Here is a 14658-nt window from a genome sequence, read left to right on the forward strand (position 1 = left end):
CCCATAATAATTGCATTTTTTTTTATGGTGAACACATTATACAAACTGTTTTGTGCCTCATTTTTTCACTCTACAATCTATCTTCCAGATTGTTCTATATTTATACAAATAGAGCTCCACTATCTATTTACTAGCAATCTAGTATTCTAGTATGTGTGCATGCAAAATATATATTACCAAATTACATATATGAGCATTAAGTGGTTTCCAATCTTTTGCCATTAGAAATGAAGCCTCAGTGAAACTCTTGTATGTATGTACATACACATATATATGATTTTGCACACATATATATTTCCTAAAAGTGAACACACTAAATCAAAGTGTCCATGCATTTATTCTATCTAATGTGGGCCAGGCATCAATATCCTCTAGAAATCACTTTTTATACTTAAAGCATTGCTGAATGAAAGTGAAAAGCATGCACATCAGTAATAGGCCAGAGAATATACATGTATAATATATTATATATCTAATTTCTTTACAAGGAGAGCTACATCTTTTTAAATAGTGAGCCCAATACTTTCATAACATTACCAAGAATGTTAGCTGGGGCAGGCAATAATGAAGTGATTATTTTGCCAAGGTTGACCAAGGCTTGTGCAAGCAAGGAAAGATCATCATTTTTAGTGTCAACAATTCTCTTTCTCAAATGATTTATCTCTGTTTTCATCTTCTCACATTTCTTTCTAAATCCTTCAGTACACAGATCTTCTTGGACCTAAAAAAAAAAAAAAAGTGAGGAAGGAAGTAAAACTTTTTAAATCCCCCATTTTTTCAAGGATTACATTTTGTCAAACTTTAAAACTTTGTCAGACTATCTTTGTTTTATTCCTAAAATTTTTCTCTCTTAATCATGAAAGGAGACTCTTGTAACAAGGAATATTTCCTGGTTTGGACCTAAATATTAAGAGAAAGTGTAGTTTACAGCCTTAATAATATTCATATACCTTAGGGTTTTGCCAGGAGGCTAAGCCTGGCATGAGGATAAATGTAATATTTTCCAGTCAAAAAATGCAAATGAGAGGTAGCCTTGGTCTGACAGCACTAATTCTCAGTTCCACTCAGGATGGTACTGTCAACCATATTATAGAAATCTGTTATAAACACATGGTCCACAAATTATAGAAATCTCTTATAAATCATGTTCAGATGAACAATGAGAGAAATCCCTCCAAGCCACATGATAGCTTGGGAATCTATACAAACCTGGAGGCAATGCAGCAAGATTAAAAGCTGCCACTTCCCTGTATTTTTAATTCTGGACATTTCTGGTAGTTTTATGTCAGCAGAGACCTACCTCAGGGCCTTGGGCTGAGCAGGGCTCCTGGTAAAATGTAGTGATCTTGGTAAACCATACTATTTGTTGTTCATATTAAACACAGACATTTGGAATATCTGTTCAATCAAGCCCTGTGAGATCATTTTAAATTTCTCTAAGTGGCTATTCAACCATATTTATATTCTCTGAGGGCTTGGAGTAGGGGGGGCATACTCATCCTGAACACTCCAAAGTCTACTTACAGAGACGAATTTAAAGGTTTTGGAAGGATTCAAAGGCTTCAGGGTTTTAATAAATCCCAAGCAGTAGATGCACTTCTGATCTCTGCATGATCTTGCTGTAACCTTCACCCATCCCTTCCTGAGGTACCAGGGCAAATTTATCAAGCTCTACTACTGCCACAGCCTGATTCACCTTCAGCTGATGCTCCAATATCTTGTTTGTCTCTCTCAGCAGGTTTTCTCTTTCCCTCACCAGCTTCTCCATCATCTGGACTATGTGTTTCTGAAGACTTCTCTTCTGAGCCTCCACCTGCTGCTGCTGCTCCTGCAGTTTCTGTTTCAGCAGCTCCTGTTCCTTATCAGCTGTCTCATTCCTGGTCCACTCCTCTGCCCCAGGGAGGCATTAGAGAGGGAAAAAATAGGCAACGATTGACCTCCACCCTCTTGAGCTCAGAGGCCAAGCCAAATTGAAGAGAGTGGTAGGAAATCTCCGAAGTCTTCCCCCCCACCCCGTGTCCACACCATCAAGACCACACTTCAGAATGTGAGAGAAAAGGCTCTGTCTGTCTGGCATCCAATCACAGTTCCCTTTGCTGTTTCCAGACGCAGCAGGGTTGTTCCACAGAAAGGAAGGAAGCTCCTGTATTGGGAAGGTTTTGCTCTCACACCTTTCAGAGGGCACTGCAAGAACATACACATCCCACTGTGAGCCCAGCCCTACCCTGTACCTGCTATGGGCTTCTCCCCATCATTGAGGGCTTTATCTGCCTGCAGGATTTCTCTATTGCCACCTGGGACAGCAGAAATCTCTGGAGGAACTCATTTCCCTGAGGAACCAAGGAGGAGCACAGAAATTAGATTTCGAATAAGTAAATTAGTGCTGCAAAGACAACTAATTCCATGTAACTTTTGCTTCATGTTTAAAGTTCCATAGTGGTTCCTTACAATGAGTCCAAGCTCCTTAGACTGACCTGTCTCCCTCCAGTCACTTGCCCAGTGCTACTTCCTTCTCCCCACTCTAGATTCCAGCCAGTCAGAACCATGTTCAGTTCTACAAATCCAAATCTCTGGTGCTTGTACATATCTGTTTTCCCAGTGTGAAATAGTGCCTCTAAATTGTGCTGGTCTTCTCCTCTGCCACTAGCTGGTTATAACTTTAGACAACTTATTTTAACCTGCCTATGCTTCTCAGTCCAGATCTTTAAAATGTTGATAATGTAGATACTTCTTAATGTTATTTGAAAGATTAAACTAAAGAGTCTAGGGAAAGAGTTTAACATTTTGGCTATAGGAAACAACTGTTCAATATATATTAGTTGCATTAGTATTGCTGTTTTTTAATTATGATAATAATGATGATGATGATGATGATGATGATGATGATGATGATGATGATGATGATGTTTGTTTCTAACACCTAAGTAGCTCTTTCCTGAGTGTTATAACTTGTCTATGTAGTTGACTTCCTGTCTCAATTGTGATCATCCTTGTGTACAAAGACTGACTTGTAAATTGTCAGTGCTCATCACGTCAAATATGTTGTTGAGTAAAAAAAAAAAAGAATAATTTATGTTCTGTCTCTGGATTTAAGAAATCTGTACTCATGGTTGGGAGTTGACATTTGTACTCTCTTCAGGAATAAATAGCATGCAGTGAACCTTAAGAGCCAAAGCTGTTTGAATGGTCCCATACTCTCTCTTTATGCATGAATGGAGCTGCACTCTCAGATTTTCAGTATAGCCCTTTGACTATTCTGTAGGTTCTCCATGTTTCCCTTATTCCTCACCTTCACTCCATTCATGGGCACGTGGTGATATTCCTTTTCAATAATTTCCTTTGCTTTCCTGTAAAGTTCATGACCTATAGGAACAGAGAAAGTTCCTGCTGGGATACTTTTTATTAGTGTCTTTGAAAGCTGATCAAGTTTAGTCTGGCAATATTTGATTGATGTCTCTTCATTCTGCATCAAGAAATCATCTTTCTTATTCTTTATGATTTCCTAGAGGGAAGAAAGATAGAGGGCTGTCACCAGAAGCAAGGAACAGAGGAAGTAAATTTCCAAAGGATCTGGTAGAAGAATTGGTGTAACTGTGTTCCTCATGAGAAAAGTATTCTGTTGGAGGACATGTAATAAAACAGCAGTCACAAGATTTGATTTATTCACAGCTCTGAAAACTCTGGAAGACCATGGGGAAGTTCCCTAAGCTCCTTTGGGTATTTCATCTGAGCTGTTGGAGTTGCATTACCTAATCTCTCTGGTTACTTGAAGCTGCCACATTCAGTGATTCTGTCTGTATTCAATGATAGATACAAGGAGCAACCTAAGCTGAAACTGGCCTGAGATGTGGATCTGAAAAGAGAAATTTTGGTTCCCAGCCATAGGAGTGTGTTCACAGAAAAAGAAGCCAGCTAAAGAATGTCTTGGGTGTTCTGGACAGGCTTGGAATCACAGAAGTATTTATTTCAAGAGGATATCTATACTGATTTTTCATTGAAGGTCAAAGGGAGTTCCAGATAAACTGCCTGAGTTCTGGCAGTCAAAAAAGAAGGAAATGTAGTCCTTTGAAACTCTGTCCCTCATGAGAACATGGACTACTTTATCCTTAGTGAGAGATGAGCCGTGGGACAGGTAACAACACTTCTAGGCTTCATTCTTCAAGGGGAGGCGACAAAAAGTAAATATTAAGACAGATTATGCCAATGTTACTCTGGAACTCCTGCTTGTCTTCCTTGAAGGAGTGCTCCATGAAGACTGCAGGGGCTTCCCTCTCACAGGCAGCGTGCGCCTCCAGCAACTCCTGCAGCATGTCTGTGGGGAAGCTCACTCGCTGGGCTATCTGCTCACTGTAGTGGTTGTCTGCCTTCTGAATGGCAGCTGAGTTCTCCAGCTGGGCCAGAGTTGTCACTGTGTTCTCCAAGCGAGGTACTGCTCCGCTATTGATAGTATCCACATAGGTCACAACCAGAGTCCTCAGCCCTGAAGAAGCCAGGAAATTTAGGGGCTAAATATCAAGTTATCAGTCAATGGCTCGAGGATTCTGAGACTATGCTTCTAGGGTCATATACACATGCATACACACAAACACACACATGCACCCCTACCTCCCACTACTATTATCACCTTCATTTTCCTACTGACTTTTCATTTTTATGGTTTTCCAGGCAACAGGACTAAAAAAGTTAATATCTACTTCTATCTAACATACTAGGGGCTACCTGGAAAATACAGTTTCTCATTTTAAAAATTGAAAGCAATATAGATTACATAGATAGACAGATGAGGCAATGTGTACCATGGTTAATTTATTCCTAATTCTGAGGCTTTGAATGGATTTTCAGTGATTTATGGGCTATAATTTATTTTTGGACTACTCTAAATCCTCAAAATATCTTTTGAATTCTCCTTGTGAAGAACGCTTATTGTATAGGACTTCCTTTGAAAACATGCAGTATTCTGTTTTTACACCAAAAGAGTAATTATATTCTAAGTGGAGAATCTTTTCAGATAAGTGGGAGCCACCGATATCATTGACAAAAATTGCAATTTGAGGAAGGAATTTGTAAATCCCCCAAAGTGAGATAATTATAAAGTATACAGATTTATTCATGGAGTATAAATGTCTGTAAAATCAGAATTCTTTATAGAATCAAACAAAAATACTAGAAAGCACATTATATAAAATATTCAACATATACCAGTCCTCATGGAAATGGGAAAAAGAGACTCACCTTTCCCAGTGACCATGATTCCTTCTGTGAGGGTCTTGGTCCTTGCATCAGTGAAGGTGTAAGAACAGAAATTTTTTGTTTGCTCCTGGAATTTAGGATCCGGTTGGTCTTCAGATACCATCCCAATATTGGCTAGAATTTTTTTTTCCTATGTTGGCCAGTCAAAGACAAAACACTTCCATCTTGGAAATAAATGCCTGATGCAGTCTCTGGGTAGATTGGATGTTTGGGCTTTGGGATTCTTCCCTGAAGGACAGAAAAACAGGGATTAGAGTGTGTAGAGTCTTGAGGTGAGGGGATTACAGGTGTTCATGGCAGGGATTTGTGTGTCTTTGCCATTTCTACACATAGAACTCTTTTAACATACACATTCAATACTTCTTTGCACATCAGACTTATACCAAAGATATAACTGCAGAGAAATTTAGGGAGACATCTGATCCAGTAAAGGAAACCTATGGCTGGTCTCTCCAGACATGCACTTAGTAGAGTGGTTGTCTATGATGTGTTTGCTTTTCTAGCAGCTAAAAGAATGAAAGGTCACATGAAACTTTCTGCTCAACTCAACCTCATGTAGGAATTGAGCTGTGGAACCAAAAAGGAGAGCTACAAACAAGGGATCATGGACAGTAATTGGAATAGTAGGAAGGACATCCTCATTATTTAAGAAAAACTGTTTTGATGCTAAAAATAATTGATGCAGTTTTATCTATTTTTTAGTAAATCCTCTGAAGTATAAATGTACCTGAAATGTAATTTTAAGGTATCACCAATAATCTATAAACTCTTTGAGGTAAATGATTATATCTGGTCCTCTCTTGCCAGCCAATTTCTTAATAGCTGTTTTGAGAAATCATAAATAGAAACGTGAAAAGAAGAATGACTAAATTGGGATTGATATTTCTCTCAAGGTTTCAATAGACACACATCCTTGGAAATGTAACGCATGAAAATAATTTTTTACCTTGTAATTAATTCATGGGTAAACATGTGGGAATTAGGAGAAAGCTATGATGTGGAAGGTAAAATGAATGTTCTAATAATTGTCTGTATTATTGAAAAGGCATAGATTGTAAAGACAGTCACATCTTCAGGTTTATTTAAAACATACAATCATTTTGTAGATGATATAATTATACAGGATTAGAAAGTTTTATATCCCTCTTTGAAAAGAATAATATGTGAAATCTACATTTTGTTCTTTAGATAAGCTTTTCACTGCAGTTTCATGTCTAACAATTAGCTGATTAGTTGTTTTCTTCAACAGAGGCAAATTGAAGGAATAGGAAACACAGCGTCCAGTCTTTAGAATGTTTCAGCACCCATTTAAATCTGGATGCTAAATTTAAAGATGTATAAAAAACAAATTGGTTTTGAGTAATTTCACTTTACACTATGCTTTTCTTGAGTATACTTCAACTGTAGCCGCTAGATCTTTGCAACCCACTTTCCAGCCACCATTTCCACAGACTTTGATTTAGTCTCAAATACAAATGCAATTACAGAGATGAGGGTTATTGTTTACTAGATCCCACACTCTATTGGACCGTACACTGCCCAGGCCATACTCTGATACCTGGAATCAGCTTCAGGGCATTCTCCAAGTACTCATCTTCTGTGATAGGCTGACCACATAACTGCAGCTCCAGGGTGAAATCCCATACAGTCCAGATAAATTCTGGAAAGAAATTCACAAATTCTGTGGAATCTTCTACTCTATCAGGTGTTTGAGAGGACTTTGCCCTGATGTTTTGCAAGCTCTGTCATATAACTAAGATTTGGTTAGGGAAAAGAAACTCACTACCAACAATTCCCACATTTCTCTAGTATAAAAATATTATAAACACACTCTTTTGCCATGGGTCCCCTCTGCTCCACCCAAGAAACTAAATGACAGGAAGGGAGAGACTGACTCTATCCTCATCCCCATGAATTCAGTGAAACATTGTGGTTCAGGACCTGGAAGGATACTGCAGATGCTCCAGGGCCTGGTGGTTGATGGTGCTCATGCTGTTCTAGACAAAGCTACTGCACAGAACCACGGTCAGGGCAAAGATCCATGAATCCTTCTTAGACTCATCCTAGAAAGCACATTAGAACAAGATAGAAGTTTACCCCTACATTAGAAATTCATCTGTACACTTCTTCAATCATGGTTTCATTTATTATTTCAGCTAACATACTCACCATGCAAAGAAATTGAAGACAGATGTAAATGCAGATATCAACTTTGACAATTAGAGAGACATTTCTTGTGTTTGCAAATTTTTCATATATAAAAGGATTCTAATGTTCACAGTACTTTCTTTTTCCTCAATTGGATAAAGTAAAATAACATATACAGAAAAACTAATACAGTACCTGTTGTGTAATTAGGAATTCAGTGATGAGTGTGGGCACTTATTCATTCTGCATATGTTTATTAATCTGAGTCCATATAAAATACACCATAGTTGGCATAACTGGGTATTTAAATTATATCCAATCAATAAATAATTGCAGGAAGCTACTAAATATCCCCCACTGTTCTTAGATTTTAAAAAAGCAATGCTAAAAATGAAAATTATTTCTTTTAACATGACTATTTCAAAGCAGTGAACAAACATCCATAACAGTATTGCAACAAAGATAGAAGTATCTGTAAAAGGCTTACTCTCAGTAATGTATATAAGCAGTGAAACCTATAGCTATAACACTAAACTAAAATTTAGAAGTCTATCAAGGAAGAACAGAGCTATGAAATTTGGAGAAAGAATTTATAATCTGAAAGCTTCCTCAAAGTCTTGAGCTGAATATTAAAGAACTGGTAAATGTGGAACTGAAGAAATGAAGGTGATCCCATATACAGGAAAACCCAGAGAAACAAAATTAGAGATGGGAGAAGACAGGGGTCTTGTAGTTAGAGTCATTTCAGGGCAGAGGGCAAGTGGAGAAGATAAGGTGAGCTTTCATGCAGCCTAATCAAGGCCTTAAAGCACAGGCTAATTTGTATAAATCATAGCATTGTCTAAATAATGGCATAAACTGGAAATTGTTTTTTATTATAAATGGCATGTAAAGTTGCTCCCAGTGCAAATGCAAAAACTGTGGTTTATGTTGAGAAGATTCTAAATGGGAGTTTGGGGGGATAAGAGTCTATTCATTACTTTCTTTCCCCAAAACACACTTTTTAAAAATAATCAATTAGGATAAGAAGCAGTAGCAGTTATGACAAACAATTATTTCAACAAGATTATATCATTATTTGATATATGGCTTTAAAAATAAGCACACACTTTCTAACTCCCATTGAGGAAAAAAAGAGAGCTATAAAAATGTAGGTATTATTTCCAAATAAATCTCAAAAGGGGGAAAGGAGGGATAGTTCATTTCACCCATTAGCAGAAAGCTAAAACACCAAAAATCCATTTTAAAGTGTTTCATGTAGGACAAAAACTTACTTTTATAGAACTTGCACATTCAGAGGAGTCTCACAGATTTCCAGAACACTCTGTGAGTAGTTGATGAACTACATCATGGAAAATGTAAACCCGTCCCTTAAATCCAACCCTCAAATACATTCTTCACCTTGTAGCTAAGAAGGTGAATCACAAATTTTTCCTCACTCACAGATTGATACTTCTCCTCTTTCTTAGTTATGCTTAACTGTAAGCTCTCAAAACCAGTCAGGTGCTGCCTGGATTGCCTTTCAAAACTGAAGGACTTATTCCCCCAGCTGTTGGGAGTGCTGGTGGAAGAGAGTCTTCAGGTGTCAGCCCTCTTAATTAGAAAGGCTTCTGGAGCAGCTCTTCAAAAATGTATCAGCACCACTGTCCCAAACTCAGGATAACTCAAAAAAGCCATTCTAGCCATGGAGCTCCCATGAAATTCCCAGAAATTGGGGATTGCAATGCAATGTAATTTCTACTTCCATCCAGCCTTCTTCTTTCCCAATTACATGGTACTAAATCTGACTGCAGATAATGTGGTCTTATCAATTGAACTAAAGACTCTTTTAGGGCAGGACCTTTACTTTGGTCACTGATATCTACAATTCTAAGTCCAAAGGCCTGTAACTCAGCTGTTCAATAATGACTTACTAAATGTAATCAAGTCATCCACACAGTGCCAAGAAATAAAAGAATTTATCTAAGACACCATGATATCTTACCTAGAAGTGAGATTCAAACAAATCATAGTTTGCCTTATTTACTATAATTGATTTCTAGATTTTTACAGATTAAAGCAGTAAAATTTCTAGGACCATGGAGAGATAAGGGGAAAATCCAGAATAAAAAGTATTTAACTGTGAATTTCTGCTTTACCATTCACTTATCCCCCAGGCATTAACTGTCCAGAAGGACCACCAGAGTACGATTTGGCTTGCGTGGGTGAGGCACACACCACATCCAGATGCCCTTGGTTTCAGATTGCACTGTAGAGCCTAGAGGAAAGCCTGTGAGGAGAGGGGAGAAAGCAGCATTCAGTTAGAGCAGATAATCTAAACAACCAAGGGGCTACAGAGTCAGATCTATTGGAATGTCAGTATCCCAGCATACGAGTTGGTGCTTTCTCCATTTCCTCAAGAATGTCCTTTGTGTGTCATCTGTTTCAAGGAGGAAGGAATATTAATTGTGATAAAGATACCAAGCAAGGGCTCAACATAGAGGCAAAGGGGAATCCATGAATCAGACAAAATGGAAGTCACTGATAACCATAAAAAGAGTATCTTGAAAGAATGGTGAGGTTCAAAGCCAGAGAGAAATGGACTGAAGACAGAAATGGGAAGAGAAAAAGGTGGAAAAAAAATCAAGATTATATTTTTTGTCAGAGAAATTTTTCAAAAGTGGGGAGAGGTGTTAGCCACAGTAGTATATGACATACAGGAAATATTTTTAAGATTATAGACATTTGAACACATTTATATGTAGATAAGAATAGTCCATAAAAACGCAAAATGTGTTTCAAGAGCGAGTAGACACAATTGCAAGAGTCCAGTGCTTAAGCATGTAAAATAAGGTAGGATTGTGAGAATTGGTAGGAGAAATTTTGCTTTACAGGAATAAAACATACAATATGATAATGAATTACAGTAAGACAGTGGTTTAGCAGTGAGAAATAGGAGTGGAAAGTTGATTTGTTAAGAGAAGTTTGGTTCTCCCTACACATGATCAGGACAAAAATTAAGAAGCTGCGGTATTAGCTAGAATGAAGCAATTGGTCCTTGACCCAGTACAACACTCACCATGATTCTGACCTGCAAGATGGCTCATTAAGTAGGATTTGCCTGTATGATATGGTCCTACGATGGCCACCACCAGCACTGGCAAAGAAATCTCACCAAGAATCTGCAGAGATTTTTGGTTCACTGACATCACCTAGACACTTTCCAGCAGACAAATGGGGTTCATCATTTTGGGTCTGGATGCCATGGCAACCTGCCAACCTAGAAGAGTTTCTTAGTGGAAATCAGATTATAAAGTCATTCTCTAACTCAGACTTATACAAAGCATCTATCAACTTAGGATATGGTAAGTAAGAGTTCTGTGCTTTCCATTAGACAAAATGTAACCTAGAATTAGCATACTGTAGAGGTTTTCCCCCATCATTCCCTCAAGTCTCTCATGGTATTGGTAGTGAAATAATATAATATCACTCTCCAAAGTGTTATTTCAAAATAATAATATAATTAAAGTTATTGTTATGATGCAATGAAGGCCTACAATATACCAAGCCCTTTGATAATAACTTACATATCCAGCTAAACTGATATTCACAAGAGACTGAAAGTTAGAAATTAATATAACTACTTTGGAAATGAGGTAAGTGGTTCTCACAAAGGCTGAGTGAATGTCATTGAGAAAGGATTGAAAATCTACATACTTGAGCAAAATGACAGACTAGCAAACTCTAAGCTCTGGTTTCCCCACGGAGATATAAACAACAACCAAAATACTGGCTAGAATAACCTTACAGTAGTTCCATGAAACAGTCAAAGGTCCAAAGCAACCAACCAAATACCAAATCAACTAACAGCCTCATTCAAAATGGTAGGAAATTCTGTGGTTTTTCTGTTGCCCTCGGTCCCCATTGTGGTAAGGTCTTTAAGGAAGTGGCAAATCATTTCCCAATTCCCTCCCCTGATTCAGAGAGAGGGAAATTTATAATGTTCTAACCTGTCAGGGCTGCCTCTTCAGGTCTCTGTTTCACCTCACATGAAACTCAGGGAAGGGTGGCAGAGGGGTAGGTGGTGGTAAAACTTGGATATCAGGTGGAAAGAAGCAGCAGGTATTTCTCAAGGAAAAATGTGGAGAGACAGTTCCACAGAAGCCTAGAGCAATAGGTTACCAGTGAATATATAAAATAGACTATCTAATGCATCAGTTGAGTTTCCAATTCCCTTTTTCAAAATAAACAGAGCAGAGCAGACTGCATTTACACTGTTCTGACATCTCATGGGCTGCCTGAAGGACTGTTATCTTTTCCCTTATTTGGATCTTAGGCAGGGAGAAGCAGTGGGCATTGCTTGGGAAAGCTGCAGGGAGAATGACCTGCAGACACCTATGACAAGATATTATGGGTGTGTGATATTGAGATGTATAATAAGAAATAGAAATTTGATCATTGTCCTTATTCCTGGTATATAGCTCTTAAAACCCTATGTGATGAGAGAGATGAAATTATTTTTCTTGTAACTTTTGGTCTTTTGTCCTCAATTCCTAAAATAGCTCCAGATTGATAAAGATGAAAGGAGAGTCTTTTGTTATTTATAACAAGCACCTTTCAACAACAACTGAGTTTATGTTAATGAGGTGATTTTGTAAAGCCCCTAGATCACTACAATGGAGTTGTTTGCTAGAGGAATCAATGTTATTAGAAAGTTGCAACATTTAGCCTGATGCTCCAACCACTGGGGAGCAGAGAAGTGTTGAAAGTTGAGTTAATCACCAATGACCAATAGTTTACTCAACCATATCTACCTAAGAAGTCCTCCATTAAAAAAATAAATAAAACCTAACTGAAATGGTTCAGAGAGTTTCTGGCTTGATGAATATGTGGATGTTGTTAGAAGGTGGCACATCCAAAGGGGTCATGGAAGCTCCACATGCTTTTCTTGATATCTTTCCCTTTGCATCTCCTATTTTGCTGTTTATAGGCTGTATCCTTTTTTAAAATAAACCAGTAATCTAGTAAGCAAATTATCCTTCCTGAGTTCTTAAGCCATCCTAGCAAATCATTGAACCTGGGGAAGAGATGGGAAACTCCAATGTACAGCCAGTTAGTCAGAAGCACAGGTGACAACCTGGATTTGCAATTGCATCTGAACTGAGGAGAGGTCTTGTGGGACTGAGCCCTTAATCTGTAGGGTATAAAGTAACTCTTGGAAGTTAGGGTCAGAATTGCTTATTGTGAAAAAATGCTCACGTATGTGGTGACCAGAAATAAGTATAGAGAATAGAAAGTTGAGAAGAGAAACTGAATTTTTCTTTTTCTTTTCAGGGTGGAGACACACAATAGACAATCAAAAGTTCAAAGGAGACATCCTTTGGGAAATTAATATACTTAAAAGGAGCACATATATGGAAAAACTGAAAAAGCAAAACACAGGCCCAGGGAAGATGCATGCTCAAAAAAGCCTAAAAAGACTTTACAATTTCTCTTAAGCTTAATCCCAAGTTTCAAAATCAAGAGCCAGCTTAGGAAAAGACTCCCTTGTCAAAAGGCAGTATGCAAAGAATGGGAAAGGTGACTGCTTTCATAAATGCTCAATTTTCAGGGGGTGGGAGGGTAATAACTCAGTAGTAGAGCATGTAATTAACATGTCCAAGATCCTGGGTTAAATACTGAGTACCTTCATTTAAAATAAATAAATAGATAAATAAATATCCAATTTTTCAACAACAACAACAAAAATCACAAGGCATACAAAATAAATGAAAATATGGCCCTTCCAAAGGAAGAATATAAAGTGGTAAAAAAAAAAAAAAAAAAAAAACCCTGAGGAAACATGTGCATTAGATGTTTTAGGCAAAGACTTTAAAATAACTTTTTAAAAATATGCTTAAAAAGCTAAAGGAAAACTCAGAAAAATAACTAAAGAAAATCAGAAAAACAATATATGAACAAAATTAGAAAATGAACAAGGAGATAAAAATAATTAAAAAAGGAACCAAACTGAAATTCTGAGGCTGGAAAATACAATGAATGAATTTACACATTTTCTACAGGGAATTAGACTTGGTGGTAAAGCTCAGGGGAAGAGCATTTGAATACATATAAAGGGGATTAGACTTGCACAGGCAAAAAGAATCAGCAAACTTGAAGACAGGACATTTGAAATTATCAAGTCTCAGGAGCAGAAGGAAGAAATAATTTTGTTAAAGTGAATACAGCCTAACAAACTTATGGAATACTGTCACATAGACAGGTATATACATTATGAAAGTCCCTAAAGCAGAAGGGAGAGGCAGGGCAGAGGGATTATTTGAGGAAATAATGGCTAAAAAATTCCCAATGCAATGAAATATATAAATCTACAAATGCAAGATATTCAACAAACTCCAGTAGGATAAATTATCAGAGACCAATGCTGAGGCATATTATAATCAAACTGTCAAAAGACAAAGAGAGTATCTTGAAAGTGACAAAAAGCAGTAACTCATCACATCCAATAAGATTGTCAGTCAATTTATCAACAAAATATTTGTAGGCCAGAAGGCAGTGGAATGATATGTTTAAATTGCTAAAAACTGAGTGATGGGGTAGGGGGGAACCTACCAATCAAGAATACTGTTTCCAGAGGAGGGGGGTCAAGATGAGGGATAATAACTTCTCACAGAAAAGTGACTGAAAACTGGCAGAACTCCTATACAAACAAGATTTCGAGAGATATTTCCACATAATTAGGGAGGAGTAAAAACTTCAGGTTGGGACCTGTGCACCTAGGGAAGGACTAAGAGGAAAAGGAAGACTGTGCAAATAGACCCTAACCCTGAGGAGTGAGTAGGTCAATCCACAGACATGGCATCCCAAGCCTGGGGTCCTGCACAGAGGAGACAAATCCCCTTGGCTACTTGGAGAAAGACTGAAACAGATAGAAAGGCTGGAGAATCCTAGACTAGAAGGAGTGAATGGGTGCTGGTTTGCCACCAGACAGGTTGGAGACAGGTCAGCCTGAGCAACTACCACCTTACTGTACACCCCAGGAAGATTTTCTATTCAAATAACAACAAAAAGAGTACTGTTGTGGTTATATCTATATGAGATAAAAAAGTTATTTCAAGCACTGTTAAAAGAGACAAAGAAGGACATTATGTTAAAAGAGTCAAGTTTATCTAGAAGATAAACAATTCTAAATATGTATACCTGAACCTCAGAGTTCCAAAATATGTGAAATAAACATTGACAATATTGAGCAACAGATCACTTAACAATAATACAATAGTT

At 37.6% G+C, this 14658-nt stretch overlaps 1 pseudogene; it reads right to left on the reverse strand.

The window, feature by feature from the left end:
• Positions 1-493: 493 nt before the first annotated feature.
• LOC116151705 (guanylate-binding protein 6-like) lies at positions 494-10643 on the reverse strand (annotated as a pseudogene).
• Positions 10644-14658: the final 4015 nt, after the last annotated feature.

The sequence above is a fragment of the Camelus dromedarius genome, unplaced genomic scaffold (assembly GCF_036321535.1).
Source record: "Camelus dromedarius isolate mCamDro1 unplaced genomic scaffold, mCamDro1.pat HAP1_SCAFFOLD_28, whole genome shotgun sequence".
In the NCBI taxonomy this organism is placed as follows: Eukaryota; Metazoa; Chordata; class Mammalia; order Artiodactyla; family Camelidae; genus Camelus; species Camelus dromedarius.